This window comes from Somniosus microcephalus, chromosome 4, assembly GCF_052327205.1.
Source record: "Somniosus microcephalus isolate GS21.2 chromosome 4, FLI_Smic_1.0, whole genome shotgun sequence".
Lineage (NCBI taxonomy): Eukaryota > Metazoa > Chordata > Chondrichthyes > Squaliformes > Somniosidae > Somniosus > Somniosus microcephalus.
This window is the reverse complement of record NC_140990.1, coordinates 71,770,070-71,787,458: the sequence shown is the minus strand read 5'-3', so window position 1 is coordinate 71,787,458 and position 17,389 is coordinate 71,770,070. Positions and strand designations below refer to the sequence as shown.

General features: G+C 50.5%; 1 pseudogene; it reads left to right on the top strand.

The window, feature by feature from the left end:
- LOC147119189 (uncharacterized) overlaps window positions 1-13,405 on the top strand; it is a 41,247-nt pseudogene extending 27,842 nt beyond the window's left edge.
- The last annotated feature ends 3,984 nt before the right edge of the window (window positions 13,406-17,389 follow it).

The window sequence follows — 17,389 nt, the reverse complement described above, 5'->3', positions numbered from 1 at the left end:
TGCGCCGGCGCTAAGACCCGTAGCGAACTTTTGAAAAATCGTTGGTTGCGGCTGCCACGGGCGAGGCGGCCGCAACTCAATTTCGGCGTTCGGGCGCGTTGCCATGGCAACCGGGACGCTGCGCACACCGATGACGTCATCGGTGCCGGCGCAGCGCAACCGGCTAATGCCGATGGCAGCGCCCAAGTGAATTTCTCAATCGGCTGTACTTGCGGCGCTAGGCCCTCTAGCGCCTCAAAATGGGCGCTAACCCCACTCAATTTCTAGGCCACAATGTCTGGGTGTTAATCTAATAATAAGCTCACGGACCGTATAGGTGTGATAACCAGACATGTTTGTGGTTATAGTCTGGTCACAGATGAACTAAATTCCCCCAATTATCAGGTGTTCAGGAGGTGGTCAACAGACAGCTCCAAACAATCCCATTTCCGGAGCGGGAACCAAGCTTGTGTATAAGAACAGGCCACGTTGTCAGTTGGAACAGACTGGAGAAGATCAGGCGTGAATCCACTGTACTTCTGTTCTCCAGATTGAGGAAATTATCACCCGATCTGTGTTATGCAGCGCCCTTATAAAGCCTGCAGAGACAATTTGTGTTCTTGTGAGCTTGATTATCTGGTATCTGAAACCCTGTGACTCCCGATCATTGGAGTCAACCTCAGTGTGTGGAAAGGGATTCCCTGGTGTATCCCACCCACTGACACACCAGAGTGTCCACATTGTGACTGTGGTGGTTTGATTTGACTGATTCCGATGCCTTTAATCACATCCAGGACTGAACCATGTTAATTCAGGCAACTGGGGCTTGTTAATGTTAAGAGCCCCCAATAACTGGGCTGGATTTTAATATTGTTCGCTGTTCTCTCAGTGCTAGTGAGCAGAGAGAAGCTGATGTTATAGAATCATAGAGCACAGTAGGGTGCCTTTCGGCCCATTGTGCTGGTGCCGGCTCTCTGAAAGCGATGCGATTAGTCCCACTGCCCTGCTCTTTCCACACAGCCCTGCAAATTTCTGCTTTCAAGTATCTATCCAATTCCTTTTTGAAAGTTACTATTGAATCTGCTTCTACTACCCATTCAGGCAGTGCAATCCAGATCATAACAACTCGCTGTGTAAAGGAATGTCTCCTTAGTCCCCCTCTGGATTCTTTTGCCAATTATCTGAAATCTGTGTCCTCTCGTTTCCGACCCTCCTGCCAGCGACAACAGTTTCTCCTTCTTTGCTCTTAAAAAACCCTCGTAATTTTAACATCTTTATCACATCTCCACTTAACCATCTCTGCTCCAAGTTATATTGTCATTGTTTTGTGAATATTTGCTGTCATCGAGGTGCTGGATGTCAGTGCCCGGGGAATGGGACATTCTATCCTTGTGAGCACCGAGTGTCAGCATCCAGCAATCTCTGGTCAGGGACTGTCTTTTTAAACTGACTCACTTGATGGTTTTCACTCCCTTATTTCATTATTAAACATTTCAGTTTTTGCAGAGTGACCAAGGCTGTCTGTGAAACTGCAAGAAATTTGTCTTTAAATAACCTTCTTTAGTGAAGCTGCTGTGGCTCTGGTCCTTTGCCAGGCCCACTGACTGTGGCCCCTTTCCCAGGTTCCAGCCCCAGCTCTGTGCTGAATGCGGGCCCTCTCCCAGATTCCAGCACCAGCTCTGTGCTGACTGTGGCCCCTCTCCCAGATTCCAGCCCCAGCTCTGTGCTGACTGTGGCCACTCTCCCAGATTCCAGCCCCAGCTCTGTGCTGACTGAGCTGCTCTCACCTGGGGATAGCACGTCACAATCGGCCCCAGCGCACCTGAGCTGCTCACCGGGTCCCACCCCCTTGCTGTGCACCCATTGGTTGGAGGACCCGCCGCCCGTTCGCTCCTCCCGCTCCGCCCCGCTCTTCCTATTGCTCCGGAGCTCCGTCAATCACCAGGGCAGTGTGAGCTGAGCATGTGCGAACCTTGGCAGCAGCCGCTGACACGTCAGGTGAGAGAGCTCAAGGAGCGGGTTCATGAACCCCGGGGGGGCGCGGGCTGCTCACACCCCGAGTGCGGCCCCAGGCTCCATTATTAAAACACTCAACAGAAACATCCGGAGTGGGCCTCAGGCCCCGAACAAGAGCCTCCGGGCCGGGCGTTTGCCCCGAGTGGGGCGGCAGCTGCGGGGCTTTCTCCCGGTGACAGGCCCGGAGTAACGGCCGCCATCTTGAAAGGCTCAGGGGGCAGCAGGGCGCATGTGCGGCCCCCTTGGCCAGGAACCAGGAGGAGAGAGTCTTGTCAATTTCTATCCTGGACTCACAGTGATGGCTTTTGTAAACTCCTTTTAGAGGCGGTGAGAAGGGCAGCATTTACACACCGCAAACTCAAACCAAACATCACATCAAGATCTGACAGAGTCACTCCATCAGAACCCAAATATCATCATCCTCTGAATGTGGAACGAGAAATGTTTTTCTGTTCTGTCTGTGGGAAAAGATTTCAAACATCAGTGTGACTGGAAAAGCACCGAGACACACACACCCGAGTGAGAGTGTTCCAGTGCACTGACTGTGGAAAGAGCTTTAACCAGTTACACAGCCTGAAAAAACATCGCACCGTTCACAGCGGGGAGAAACCGTACACATGTTCTGTGTGTGACCGAGCTTCAACCGAGGGACTCAAGGACACCCGCACCACGGAGAAACCGTGGAAATGTGGGGACTGTGGGAAGGGATTCAATTACCCATGTGAGCTGGAAACTCATCAACGCAGTCACACTGGGGAGATGCCGTTCACCTGCTCCGTGTGTGGGAAGGGATTCACTCAGTCACCTCACCTCATTGAACACCAACGTGGTCACTCTGATAAGAGACCTTTTAAATGTTCTGACTGTGAGAAGAGCTTTAAAAGCAGAAGTGATCTGCTGAGACACGAATGCACTCACACTGGGGAGAGACTGTTCACCTGCTCCGTGTGTGGGAAGGGATTTTTTAATTCATCCACCCTGATTGACCACCAACGGGTTCACTCTGATAAGAGACCTTTTCAATGTTCTAACTGTGAGAAGAGCTTTAAATGCAGAAGGGAACTGCTGACACACCAGCGCATTCACACTGGGGAAAGGCTGTTCACCTGTGCTGTGTGTGGGAAGAGATTCACTCGGTCATCCAACCTGCAGATTCACCAGCGAGTTCACACTGGGGAGGGGCCATTCACATGCTCTGTGTGTGGGATGAGATTCACTTATTCATCCCACCTGCTGAGACACCAGCGAGTTCACAAATGACTGCAAGGGTTGGATTCTGCAGTTTTTGCTGCTGTTAATCACAACCAGGACTGAACCATGTTCATTCTGATAGTTGGGGTTTGTTTCTGCTGATGTTAATAACATCCATAACTGGGCTATAGTTTGATATTCTGGATAAATGTCAATTATATCAGCTTTCTTTTAAACACTTGATATCTTCATGATAAGACGAGCTGATTGAGGACTTGTTATGAAGTGAGTGCAATCTTGGAACTGTGTTCCTAAACAGATTGCCTGTAATAAAATAGGGGAACTGGAGGCAATAATATGTTGCAAGGAACCAGAAATAGTACGGATTACTGAGTCATGGCTACAGAAAAATCAAGACTGGGATTTAAACATTGCAGGGTATAACATATTTAGAAAAGATACAGAGGGAAAAGGGCGAGGTGGAGTATCTGTACTTATTAGAGATAACAGAATGGCAGTAGAAAGACAGAAATAGAATCCATGTGAATAGAGATAAAAGATAATAAAGGATCAGTCATACTAATAGAGGTAGTGTACAGACCACCTAATAGTGGAAGGGAGGTGGAGGACGAAACAAGCAAACGACGTAAAACACATAGAATAATAATCATGGGGGATTTCAACTGTCCCAAACTTAATTGGCCAGAAGAGATAGGTAAAGGGGATAAGTGAATGGAGTTCGTACAATGTGTACAGGACTCCTTTCTAACCCAGTGTGTAAGAAGTCCAACAAGGGAGGATTTGCTACTTGATCTAGTAATGGGGAATGAACCAGAGCAGATAAGAGAAGTAAAAGTAGGGGAACATCAAGGCAATAGTGACCATAATATAATACGCTTTAAGATAATAAATGATAATGACACAACCATGACAAAGACCAGGGTAATAGATTAGAGAAAAGCCGATTTTGAGGAGTTGAGAATAGAACTTGGGAAAATCAAATGGACAACAATAATGGCAAACACTGATGTAGAACAGCAATGGAAAACATTTAAAACGGTGTTCAACAGAGTCCAGGAATAATATATTCCGCTAAAAAAAAGAACAGACTAAACAGTAATGGGTCACCATGAATGAATAAAGACATGAGGGACAAATTGAGGTTAAGGAAAGAGGCATACACTAAGTACGTGGACAGCAGGGATGAGCATGACAAGAGAGAATACAAAGAGATTAGGGGCTAGAAATTCAGTAGGCTTAGCGCCCAGTTTTCGCCCAGAGAGGGCTTTTGCGCCACTTGCTGAGCTTTCGCCGATATTCAGCGCTACGGTAATGGCGGCGTTAGCCAGTAGCGCTGCGCCGCCACCGATGACGTCATCGGTGTGCGCAGTGCCCCGCTACTGCCCCGCTACCGGCCCGACCGCCATATTTAGTTGCGGCCGCCTCTTCTGCAGCGGCCGCAAACAGCGATCAGAAAACGGGGCCGTCCTGTAGCGTTAGTGGGGCGAGTTAAGGCGGAGGTGCAGTCGGCCGCTTTTTCGGCGGCTGCCTGCCCGCACCTCCTTCTCCGGCCTCCTCCACGCCCCCCCCCCCCCGCGGCATTGCCGGCTGTTTTCCGGGAGCCCGGCACTTCTCTGTGGTGCCGGGCTCATTTGCCGGCACTAGCGAGCGGCGATCTCGCTGTTGCAGGCACCTCCCCCTTAAGAGAGGGAGGAAGGCCTGCAGTACCGCAGCCTGCCGCTCCGCAGCGGGTGGCGCTGCGGCACCTAGCGCGCCGATATTCAGTTTCAGCGCCCCAAGCGGGGGCGCCGAAACCCTTGAATAGCGGCCGCCTTCGAGTTGGGGTGCTGAAACTGAATTTCCGGCGGGCGCAAGTGGCTCCGCGCGCAGCGGTACTTTCTGGGCGCGAGCGAGCTGGCCGCCCCGAACTGAATTTCTAGGCCGAGGAGAGAAGTCAAAAAAGCAATTAGGAAGGCAAAGAGGAACTATGAAATTAAATTATCAAGGAATCTAAAACAAAATAGTAAAATGTTCTGCAGACACATAAGTAAAAAAAGGAAAAGTTGGGATGGAAATAGGGCCACTAAGGGATGGACAGGATAATCTCACAGGCAAAATGGCAGAAATATTAATTACTTTGCTTTAGTATTTACCATGGAGACAGAGCAGGTGGGCATGACATCGGAAGTTGTGATTAGAAATTATATAACCGTATTTAAAATAAAAAGAGAAATATTAAGTAAACTAATCAAACTCAAAGAAGATAAATCCCCTGGTCCGGATGGATTTCATCCGCGCATCTTAAAAGAGTCCAAAGAGATAGCAGAGACACTGTTACACATATTTAATAATTCTTTACGAAAAGGTGTAGTGCCAGAGGACTGGCGGATAGCTAACGTAATACCTATATTTAAGAAAGGAGATAGAATATGTTCAAGGAACAATAGACCAGTCAGCTTAACATCAGTGGTAGGAAAAATAAAAGAATCCCGTTGAGTCGAATAGTGTAGATGCATTTAAGGAGAGGCTAGATAAGCACATGAGGGGGAAGGGAATAGAGGGTTATGTGGATAGATTTAGATGAGGAAAGACGGGAGGAGGCTCGAGTGGAGCACAAACGCCGGCATGGACTGGTTGGGCCGAATGGCCTGTTTCTGTGCTGTGTATTCTATGTAATTTTTAAAAGATGGATCTACAAGATGTCCAAGTCTGACGGGGCAGAAAATTCTATTATATCACAAGGTCCACTTCAATCACCCTGGGCAGATTTCCACTACCCTTTTGTGAAAAAGTGCTTCCTGATTTCACTCCTAGGTGGCCGAGCCTTAATTTGAAGATGATGCCCTCTTGTTCTGGACTCGCCTACCAGAGAAAATAGTTTCTATTTGGACATTAGGGAATCCCTTTCTCATTATAAATACCCTGATCAGATTACCCCTCAATGTTAGAAACCAAATTTATGCAACCTGACCTCATAATTGAAGCCTTCAAGCCCCAGTATCATTCTGGTGAATCTGCACTGCACCCCCTCCAAGGCCAGTCTCTCCTTCCTGAGGATCAGTGCCCAGTACTGAACACAGTTCTCCAGATGGGCTCTGACCCAGGCTCTGTACAACTGAAGCATCATTTCCCTCCCTTTGTATTCCAGCCCCTCGAGATAAAGGCCAACATTCCATTACCATTGTCATTACTTTCTGTATCTGTGCCCTGGCTTTTAGTGATTTGTGTACATCGACACCCAAATCCCTCTGCTCCTCCACAGTTCCCAGTCTCTCACACTCGGATTTATCTTTCTTGCATCCCAAGTGGACGACTTCACATTTCCCCACATTGAGCTCCATCTGCCACAGTGTTGCCCACTCACTTAATCTGTCTCTGTCCCTTTGTAACTTCCTGCTCCCATCTACACATCTTACTGTGCCTCCTAATTTAACATCACCTGGGAACTTGAATATAAAACTCTCTCTTCCTTCACCTCTCTTCTCCTCTCGCTGAAGGTAAGCATGCAGGTGCAGCAGGCGGTTAAGAAGGCAAATGGTATGTTGGCCTTCGTAGCGAGAGGGTTTGAGTACAGGAACAAGGATGTCTTGCTGCAGTTGTACAGGGCCTTGGTGAGACCACATCTTGAGTATTGTGTGCAGTTTTGGTCGCCTTATCTGAGGAAGGATGTTCTTGCCATGGAAGGAGTTCAGCAAAGATTCACCAGGCTGATACCTGGGATGGCAGGAATGACGTATGAGGAGAGATTGGGTCGATTGGGCTTGTACTCGCTGGAGTTTAGAAGAATGAGAGGGGATCTCATTGAAACTTATAAAATTCTGACAGGACTAGACAGACTAGATGCAGAAAGGATGTTCCCGATGGTTGGGGAGTCCAGAACCAGGGGTCACAGTCTAAGGATAAGGGGTAAGCCATTTAGGACAGAAATGAGGAGGAATTTCTTCACCCAGAGAGTGGTGAATCTGTGGAATTCTCTACCACAGAAGGCAGTAGAGGCCAATTCATTAAATATATTCAAGAAGGAGTTGGATATATTTCTCAAGGCTAAAGGGATCAAGGGGTATGGGGAGAAAGCAGGGACCGGGTACTGAATTTGGATGATCAGCCATGATCGCATTGAATGGCGGAGCAGGCTCGAGGGGCCGAATGGCCTACTCCTGCTCCTACCTTCTATGTTTCTATGTTTTTATATTTATCCAAGTCAATGGTGTATATGGTGAAAAGCTGAGGCTCCAGTACAGATACCCAGGGACAACCCATGACACATCCTGCCAATCAGAGTACGTTCCCTTTATCCCAGTCTCTGTCTCCTACTCCCAGCCAATTCCCAACCCTTGTCACAAGGTGATTTTTAATTTTTTATGCTTTTAATTTTGCTAATCATCTCTTGTGCTGAACCTTATTAAATGCCTTCTGGAAATCCATAGACAACATCCATAGACACTCCCATGTTTACCTTATTAGAGACCTCAAAAATTCATCCAGGTTAGTCAGACATGACCTACTCTTCACAAATCCACATTGATTTCCTTTGATCAGCTCGTACTTGTTCAAGTGCTCAATCATTTTGTCTCTGATAGATTCCAGTAATTTCCCCACAACTGACAGATAGTACCAGAGGTGGAAGTAGTGCTATATTAGATAGGAGCAGACTAAGAAAGGCTATGAAAAATTCAAAAATGGGTTTAGAATGCATGTACGTAAATGCACAAAGTGTGGTGAATAAGGTTGGTGAGCTACAAGCACAATTAGCCGTGTGGCAATATGATGTTTTGGCAATAATGGAAACGTGGCTTGAAAACGGTGAGGACTGGGCACTTAATATTCAAGGGTACAAGGTGTTCAGAAAAGATAGGGAAGGAAGAAAGGGAGGTGGGGTGGCAGTGCTGATTAAGGAAGACATTGTAGTGTTGGAAAGGGAACAAAGACAGAATCCATTTGGTTAGAGTTGAGGAGCTAAAAGGGTATGATCACGTTATTGGGGGTATTCTATAGGCCTCCAAATAGTGAGAGGGAGGTAGAAGAGCTAATCTGCAGGGAAATCGCAGAGATATGCAAGAGCTATAGAGTGGTGATATTGGGGGACTTTAATTACCCAAATATCGATTGGGATAATGCTAGGGTAAAGGGAAAGGAGGGGGAGGAATTTCTGAAATGTGTTCAGGAGAATTTCCTTGACCAATATGTTCTTGACCCAACTAGGAAGGAGGCATTGCTGGATCTGGTGCTGGGGAATGAGGTGGGCCAGGTCGACCAAGTGTCTGTGGGAGAACACTTGGGTATGAGTGATCATCGTATCATAAGATTTAGATTAGCAATGGAGAGGAGCAAGGAACAATCTAGAGTGGAACTTCTAAACTGGAATAGGGCTAACTTCAATGGGATGCGAAAGGATCTAGCCAAGGTAAAATGGAACCAAAGACTGACAGGAAAAACTGTAATGGAACAATGGGTGATCTTTAAGGAGGAGATGTTCCAAGTACAGGCTAGGTACAGTCCAACAAGAGGGAAGGGTAAGGGAACTAAAGCAAGGCCTCCGTGGATGATGAGGGAGATAGAGAAGATGATGAAACAAAAAAAGAGGGTGTATGATGCATGTCAGGTGACTTCTTCAAGGGAGAACCAGACCAAATACAATAAGTTGAGAGGGGATGTGAAGATGAAAATAAGATTGGCAAAGAGAGAATATTAGAGTAGAATGGCAGTTAACATAAAAGGAACCCAAAAATCTTCTACCGGCATGTAAACAGTAGCGGGTAGTAAGAGGCAGGGTGGGGCCTATTAGAGACAAAGGAGGTGATATGTGCTTAGAGGCGCAGGGCAAGGCTAGAATACTCAATGACACCAAACTTTGGGGTGTGGAAAACGGTGATGATGATATCAATTGACTGCAACAGGACATAGAAAGGCTAGCAGAATGGGCAGACAAGTGGCAGATGGAATTTAATAAGTGTGAGGTGATGCATTTTGGCAGAAGGAACAGGGAGAGGCAATATACACTTAATGGCACAGTTTTAAAGAGTGTGCAGGGACAGAGGGACCTGGGAGTTAATGTGCACAGGTCCCTGAAGGTGGCAGGACATATTGAGAGAGTGGCTAACAAAGCATATGGGACCTTGGGCTTCATAAATAGAGGTATTGAGTACAAAAGTAGAGAAGTTATGCTAGCTATGAAGAAGTTATGAACCTTTTTAAAGTGCTGGTTAGGCCACAACTGTAGTATTGCCTCCAGTTCTGGTCACACTTTAGGAAGGATGTGAAGGCCCTTGAGAGGGTGCAGAGGAGATTTACCAGAATGGTTCCGGGGATGGGGGATCTTAGCTACAACGACAGGTTGGAGAAGCTGGATTTGTTTACATTAGAGCAAAGGAGGTTGAGGGTTCATTTGATAGAGGTAAACAAGATTATGATGGGTTTGGATAGGCTAGCCGGGGAAAGGCTGTTCCCACTAGTTGATGGCACAAGGACTAGGGAACACAGATTTAAGCTTTTGGGCAAGAGATAGAGGGGGGATGTGAGGGAAAACATTTTTACACAGAGTGGTGAGGACCTGGAATTCGCTGCCGATGGAAGTGTTGGAAGCGGAGACACTCAATGTTTTCAAGGGGAGACTGGATAGGCACTTGAGGGAAATAAACTTGCAGGGCTATGGGGATAGAACGGGGGAATGGGACTGACTGGATTGCTCTACAGAGAGCCGGCACGGACTCGGGCTGAATGGCCTCCTTCTGTGCCGTTACTTAAAAATTTTTTTTTTTTTTAATTCATTGATGGGATGTGGGCGTCGCTGGCTAGGCCTGCATTTAGTGCCCATCCCTAATTGCCCTTGAGAAGATGGTGGTGAGCCGCCTTCTTGAACCGCTGCAGTCCATATGGTGCAGGTACACCCACAATGCTGTTAGGAAGGGAGTTCCAGGATTTTGACCCAGCGACAGTGAAGGATCGGCGATACAGGTCCAAGTCAGAATGGTGTGTGGCTTGGAGGGGAACTTGTAGGTGGTGATGTTCCCATGCGTCTGCTGCCCTTGTCCTTCTAAGTGGTAGAGGTCGCGGGTTTGCAAGGTGCTGTTGAAGGAGCTTTGGCGAGTTGCTGCAGTGCATCTTGTAGATGGTACACACTGCAGCCACAGTGGAGGGAGTGAATGTTGAAGGTGGTGGATGGAGTGCCAATCAAGCGGGCTGCTTTATCCTGAATGGTGTCGAGCTTCTTGAGTGTTGTTGGAGCTGCACTCATCCAGGCAAGTGGAGAGTATTCCATCACACTCCTGACTTGTGCCTTGTAGATGGTGGAAAGGCTTTGGGGAGTCAGGAGGTGAGACACTCACCGCAGAATTCCCAGCCTCTGGCCTGCTCTTGTAGCCACAGTATTTATATGGCTGGTCCAGTTCAGTTTCTGATCAATGGTAACCCCCAGGATGTTGACAATGGGGGATTCAGCGATGGTAATGCCATTGAATGTCAAGGGGAGATGGTTAGAGTCTCGCTTGTTGGAGATGGTCATTGCCTGGCACTTGTGTGGTGCGAATGTTACTTGCCACTTGTCAGCCCAAGTCTGAATGTTGTCCAGGTCTTGCTGCATATGGACACGGACTGCATCAGTATCTGACGAGTCTCGAATGGTGCTGAACAGTGTGCAATCATCAGCGAACATCCCCACTTCTGACCTTATGATGGAGGGAAGGTCATTGATGAAACAGCTGAAGATGGTTGGGCCTAGGACACTGCCCTGAGGAACTCCTGCAGTGATGTCATGTGATTGAGATGAATGACCTCCAACAACCACAGCCAACTTCCTTTGTGCTAGGTATGATTCTATGACTCCTATAATGACTGTATTTCTACTCTTTGCTGTTCCCCCTTGTGCCGTCCCTTGCCCATTGGTGCCATGGTCTGGACTGCACTCCTTTAAGGTGTCATCACTCCCAGCAGTCCCCAATGCTGCGTACCGGTTTGAGAGTGACCCCCTGAAGACTCCTGCACTTCCTGCCTCTTCCTACTCTTTTGGATGGCCACCCATTTACTATCCTGAACTCTCTCTGCCTGTGGGGTGGCCACCTCCTGGAACGTACGGTCCAGGAAACTCTCAGCCTCCCTGATGCTCCACAGTAACTCCAGCTGCCCCTCAAGCTCGGAAACCCTGAGCTCGAGCTCAAGCAGCTGGAAACACTTCCAACACACATGGTCCCCCAAGACACGTGAAGTGTCCGGAAGTTCCCACATGGCGCAGGAATCGCAAGCAACAATTAGAGTTCAAAAGCACAGCAGTTATGTTAAACTTGTACAGAACCCCTGTTAGACCACACTTGGACTACTGTGAACTGTTCTGCTCTCTATATTATTAATGGATATAGAGGCACTGGCAAAAGTGCAAAAAAGATTTAGTAGAATGATACCAGATTAAATGACAAAGGGATGATTCAGCAGTTTGAGCTGAGCATGCGCGGGAGAGGCAGATTGTTGGGCAGCGAGAGCTGAGCATGCGCGGGAGAGGCTGATTGTTGGGCAGTGTGAGCTGAGCATGCGCGGGAGAGGCAGATTGTGGAGCAGTGTGAGCTGAGCATGCGCGGGAGAGGCTGATTGGTGGGCAGTGTGAACTGAGCATGCGCGGGAGAGGCCGATTGTTGGGCAGTGTGAGCTGAGCATGCGCGGGAGAGGCTGATTGTGGCGCAGTGTGAGCTGAGCATGCGCGGGAGAGGCTGATTGTGGAGCAGTGTGAGCTGAGCATGCGCGGGAGAGGCTGATTGTGGAGCAGTGTGAGCTGAGCATGCGCGGGTGGCGAGGCTGCAGCAGGTCAGAGGGAGGCGGGTTAATGAACCCCGGGGGGACGCGGGCTTCACACACTCCGAGTGCGGCCCCAGGCCCGATTATAAGAGCAGTGAACATTATCCGCCCCCACCCGCGGGTTCCCGTTTCACTCCGGCCCGAATCTCAACAAAGCGCCAAACTCCGGGACAGACAGGAAGTGGGTCAGGGAGCGTCTGTAAATGGAGGAGATTGGTGACTGGTCAGGGAGCGTCTGTAAATGGAGGAGAAATGGTGACTGATCAGGGAGCGTCTGTAAATGGAGGCGAAATGGTGACTGGTCAGGGAGTGTCTAAATGGAGTAGAAATGCAGACTGGTCAGGGAGTGTCTGTAAATGGAGGAGAAATGGTGACTGGTCAGGGAGCATCTGTAAATGGAGGAGAAATGGAGACTAGTCAGGGAACGTCTGCAAATGGAGGAGAAATGGAGACTGGTCAGGGAGCGTCTGTAAATGGAGGAGAAATGGTGACTGATCAGGGAGCGTCTGTAAATGGAGGAGAAATGGTGACTGATCAGGGAGCGTCTGTAAATGGAGGAGAAATGGTGACTGGTCAGGGAGAGCCCCTCGCCAGAATTGGGAGATATTACAGAGGGAAAGCTTGTAGGGAAGGACAGAGTATTGGGGGGTAAAGCCAGCGTTAGCACCTTTAGGTGAGAAGAGAGAGGGGAATCTTCACCATTTTCCACTGAGTCCTACTCGGGACAAAGGACAGGACTTGCGGCCAGGGCCCCGGCACCAGGAAACCCAGGGTGCAGCGCCTCCCCATCTGAGCTGCCGCTTCCTGGTTTCTTCAGCCGGATCCACTGAGTCCGACTCAGGGCAAAGGACAGGAGCCAGGCTCCCAGAATGGCCCGCGGCCCCGGGGAGCATGCGCACTCTCAGCAGGGAAATCAGCGCCTTGGATAGAGCGGTTTCCGGGGTGCGGGGGATTATGGGTGCTGCGGCCACCATTAGTCAGCAATCCTTTGTCTCTTAACCTCTCCTGCCTTCTATCCTATCACAGACCTTCCCTTTTGTTCTTTCATCCCCTTTCCCAGCCCCTACACTTACTTAAAAATCTGTTCCATTTCCTCTTTTTTCCAGTTCTGACGAAAGGTCATCGACCTGAAACATTAACTCTGTTCCTCTCTTCACAGATGCTGCCTGACCTGCTGAGTATCTGCAGCATTTTCTGTTTTTATTTCAGATTTCCAGCATCTGCAGTATTTTCTTTTTGTATTAATCAGCGGCTGTGGGGAAGAGTTTTATTGCAGGCTGACGGAAGGTCAGCGCCCTGAACCGTTAACCCTGTTTCTCTCGCCACAGATGCCGCCTGACCTGCTGAGGATTTCCAGCATTTTCTCTCTTTATTTCAGATTTCCAGCATCCGCAGTATTTTGTTTTTGTTTTATTGCTCGCGTTTCTCACAGAACTGAGCGTGGAAACTCAGACCGACCAATCCAGAGCCGGCTTGTATCAGGGCGGGCGCTGGATGCGGAAGTCGCTCCCTGGCCGCCTGTGTAGGTCTTTTTGTTGCTTCAGTTTGAGCTGGAGTGGAGATGGAGGAGAAGCTGCTGGGTTTAACCCCCAGTACTTCTGAGCCCAGGAGGACCCAACAATTTCCAATGTGAGACTGTCAAGGGAGGTGGATTCTGGGGGAGATTAGGTTGTTAAACAGACACTGTCCCTACAATGTAAAAGACTATTGTTTTAGGAACAAGTATTTCTGTAGAGGAGTTTAATCTATTTTACATATACAGATTTTTTTACTTCATTCTTGGGATGTGGCTGTAGCTGGGAAGTCCAGCATATATTGTCCATCCCTAATTGCCCCTGAGAAGGTAGTGGTGAGTCGCCACCTTCTTGAACTGCTGCAGTCCGTGTGGTGAAGGTACTTCCACAGTGCTATTAGGTAAGGAGTTCCAGGATTTTGCCCCAGCGACGATGAAGAAACAAGTCAGGAGGGGAACCTGGGGTTGATGGTTTTCCCATGCACCTGCTGCCCTGGTCCTTCTCGGTGGTGGAGGTCGCAGGTTTGGGAGGTTTTGTCAAAGTTATTGTCGAGTTGCAGATGTACAGAGGCCCTCTCCTTCGCCCCCCGCCCACCTCTATCACTCCTCTCCTGCTATAGAGGCCAGAGTATTGTGAAGGATATTAGTGAGCCAGTTGGATGTTTACGATAGTTCGGCAGCTTTCATAGTCACATTTTTCTAGTGCCGGCCCTGCAAATGACCAGATTCATCTCACGCTCCTCTTTTCCTGTTTTAAATTAATTTTACAGGATGTTAGAAGGGGAGGATTTGCAGAGGGGAAGCTCAAACCAAACATCACTTCAAGATCTGACAGAGCGACTCAAGTATGCACATCTCAAAACCGCGCTCATAAAAAAATTCACAGCCTCCCAATTCGTGTACAACTGCCACCTCCTCGACCTCCCGGGCCTCGGTGACTCTACGCCGTCAGACCTGCTCTCACACATGCTTGCTCTGACCGACGAGAAACCGCCCGGCTCCCTCTTCCGCACGCTCTTTATCCGCCAACTACCTCCCAGCATCCGCCCGGCGATCGTGGCGTCCAGCCTCACGGACCTCGAGGCCCTGGCCGACGAAGCCGATAAGCTCCTGTCCGCCATCTCCAACCACGCCGTCACCTCCGACCTGGCCTCCGCAGCGTCGGCGCGCGCTCCACCCTCCATCGCGCGGCCACACAGCTCGACCACGAGGCCCCCCAGGCCCCCACGTCCCCCAAGCCCTCCGACCCAGGGCTACTGCTACTTCCATACCCGGTTCGGCGCACGGGCACGCCGCTGCAGCCATCCCTGCACGTTTCCAACCGCCCCCACACCGGCCTACACGATGGCCGTGGGGCAAGCAGGCGCGCTGCTGTACGTTACGGACAGCGCCTCCGGACGCCGTTTCCTATGCGACACGGGCGCGCAGCGCAGCATCCTCCCTGCGTCCGCCCTCGAGATCCAGCGAGGCGGCCGCGGCCCTGCGCTGGCTGCCGCCAACGGCACCGACATCCGGACGTACGGCACCATCACCATCGACCTCGCAGGCCGCCGCTACCACTGGGAGTTTATCACCGCCAAGGTGCTCTCCCCGCTCCTCGGTGCGGATTTCCTGTGCGCCCACGGCCTGTTGGTCGACATGCCTCGGCGCCGCCTCGTGGACATGAACACCATGTCACCTGTCCCGGGCGCCATGGCCCCCCCCCCCAACCCGCCGAAATGGCGTGGCAGTGCCGCGCCCGCTCAACGGACGATTACTCAGCACTCCTGGCTGAGTTCCCAGCCCTCACCAACCCGACCTTCTCCGCGAAGGTTGCTAAGCACGGGGTAGAACACTTCATCCCCACCACAGGCCCACGGTGTATGCCCACGCCCGCAAGCTGGACCCGGCCAAGCTGGAGATCGCGCGGGCCGAGTTCGCCACAATGGAACAGCTCGGCATCATCCGCCGCTCCAACAGCCCTTGGGCCTCCCCACTCCATATCGTCACCAAACCCGACGAGGGATGGTGCCCCTGCGGGGACTACTGGCGCCTAAACGACGCCACCACGCCAGATCGGTACCCCATACCGCACGTTCAAGACTTCTCGGCTAGACGATATAAACGGGTTGGTCAGATGGGCGGAAAAGTGGCAAATGGAATTTAACCCTGAAAAGTGCGAGGTGATGCATTTTGGACGGACAAATAAGGCAAGGGAATACACAATGAGTGGTAGGACCCTAGGAAGTACAGAGGGTCAGAGGGACCTTGGTGTACATGTACATAGATCCCTGAAGGCAGCGGAGCAGGTAGATAAGGTGGTTAAAAAGGCATATGGGATACTTGCCTTCATTAGCCGAGGCATAGAATATAAGAGCAGGGAGGTTATGATGGAGCTGTACAAAACGCTGGTGAGGCCACAGCTGGAGTACTGTGTGCAGTTCTGGTCGCCTCACTATAGGAAGGATGTGATTGCTTTGGAGAGGGTGCAGAGAAGATTCACCAGGATGTTACCTGGGATGGAGCGCCTCAGCTATGAAGAGAGGCTGGACAGGCTGGAGTTGTTTTCCTTGGAGCAGAGAAGGCTGAGGGGGGACCTGATTGAGGTGTACAAAATAATGAGGGGCATAGATAGGGTAGATAAAGAGGAACTTTTCCCCTTAGTGGGGGGGTCAATAACAAGGGGGCATAGATTCAGGGTAAGGGGCAGGAGATTTAGAGGGGATTTGAGGAGGAACTTTTTCACCCAGAGGGTGGTTGGAATGTGGAACTCAATGCCTGAAAGGGTGGTGGAGGCAGGAACCCTCACAACATTCAAGAAGCATTTGGATGAGCACTTGAAATGCCATTGCATACAAGGCTATGGACCAAATGCTGGAAAATGGGATTAGACTGGACAGGGATGGATGGGCGGCGCAGACACGATGGGCCGAAGGGCCTCTTTCTGTGCTGTAAAACTCTATGACTCTCTATGACTGGCCGGCCGCTCAGTCTTCTCCAAAGTCGACCTGGTGCGCGGTTACCATCAGGTGCTAGTCCACCCCACGGACGTTCCCAAGACAGCCATAATCACCCCTTTTGGGCTATTCGAGTTCCTCCGAATGCCCTTCGACCTCAAAAACGCGGCCCAGGCCTTCCAGCGGCTCATGGACTCGGTCCTCCGGGACTTTAAGTTCCTCTTTGTCTACCTGGATGAAATCCTGGTAGCTAGTTCCTCCAAGCAGGAACACATCGAGCACCTCCGCACCCTGTTCCAGCGGCTCAGTGAGCACGGGCTCATCATCGGCCCAGCCAAGTGCCAATTCGGCCTCAGCAGGATCGAATTCCTCGGCCACCACATCACGCAGGACGGAGCCATTCCCCTGCCCGCCAAGGTGCAAGCCGTCCATCAGTTCCCCCGGCCTACCACCATCAAAGGCCTCCAGGAGTTCTTGGGGATGATCAACTTTTACAACCGCTTCATTCCCGGAGCGGCCTCCCTCATGCGGCCCCTATATGAAGCCCTCCGGGGTAAGAAAGACAGAATGGTGATCGAGTGGTCGGCGGACATGTTGACCGCTTTCGACTCGACCAAAAAGGCGCTTGCCGACGCCACCATGCTCGCTCACCCACAGCCCAACGCCAGGGTGGCCCTCACCACGGACGCCTCCGACCACGCGGTCGGCGCCGTGTACGAACAGTGGGTCGACGGGGCCTGGCAACCGCTGGCCTTTTTCAGCTGCCAACTGCGCCCCCCGGAGGCCAAATACAGCGCCTTTGACCGCGAGCTCCTTGCACTGTACCTGGCAGTCCGCCATTTTAGATTTCTTCTGGAGGGCCGCCCCTTCACCGCGTTTGTCGACCACAAACACCTGACATTCGCGATGGCGAAATCTGCGGACCCGTGGTCAGCCAGGCAACAACGCCAGCTCGCCGCGGTGTCCGAATTCA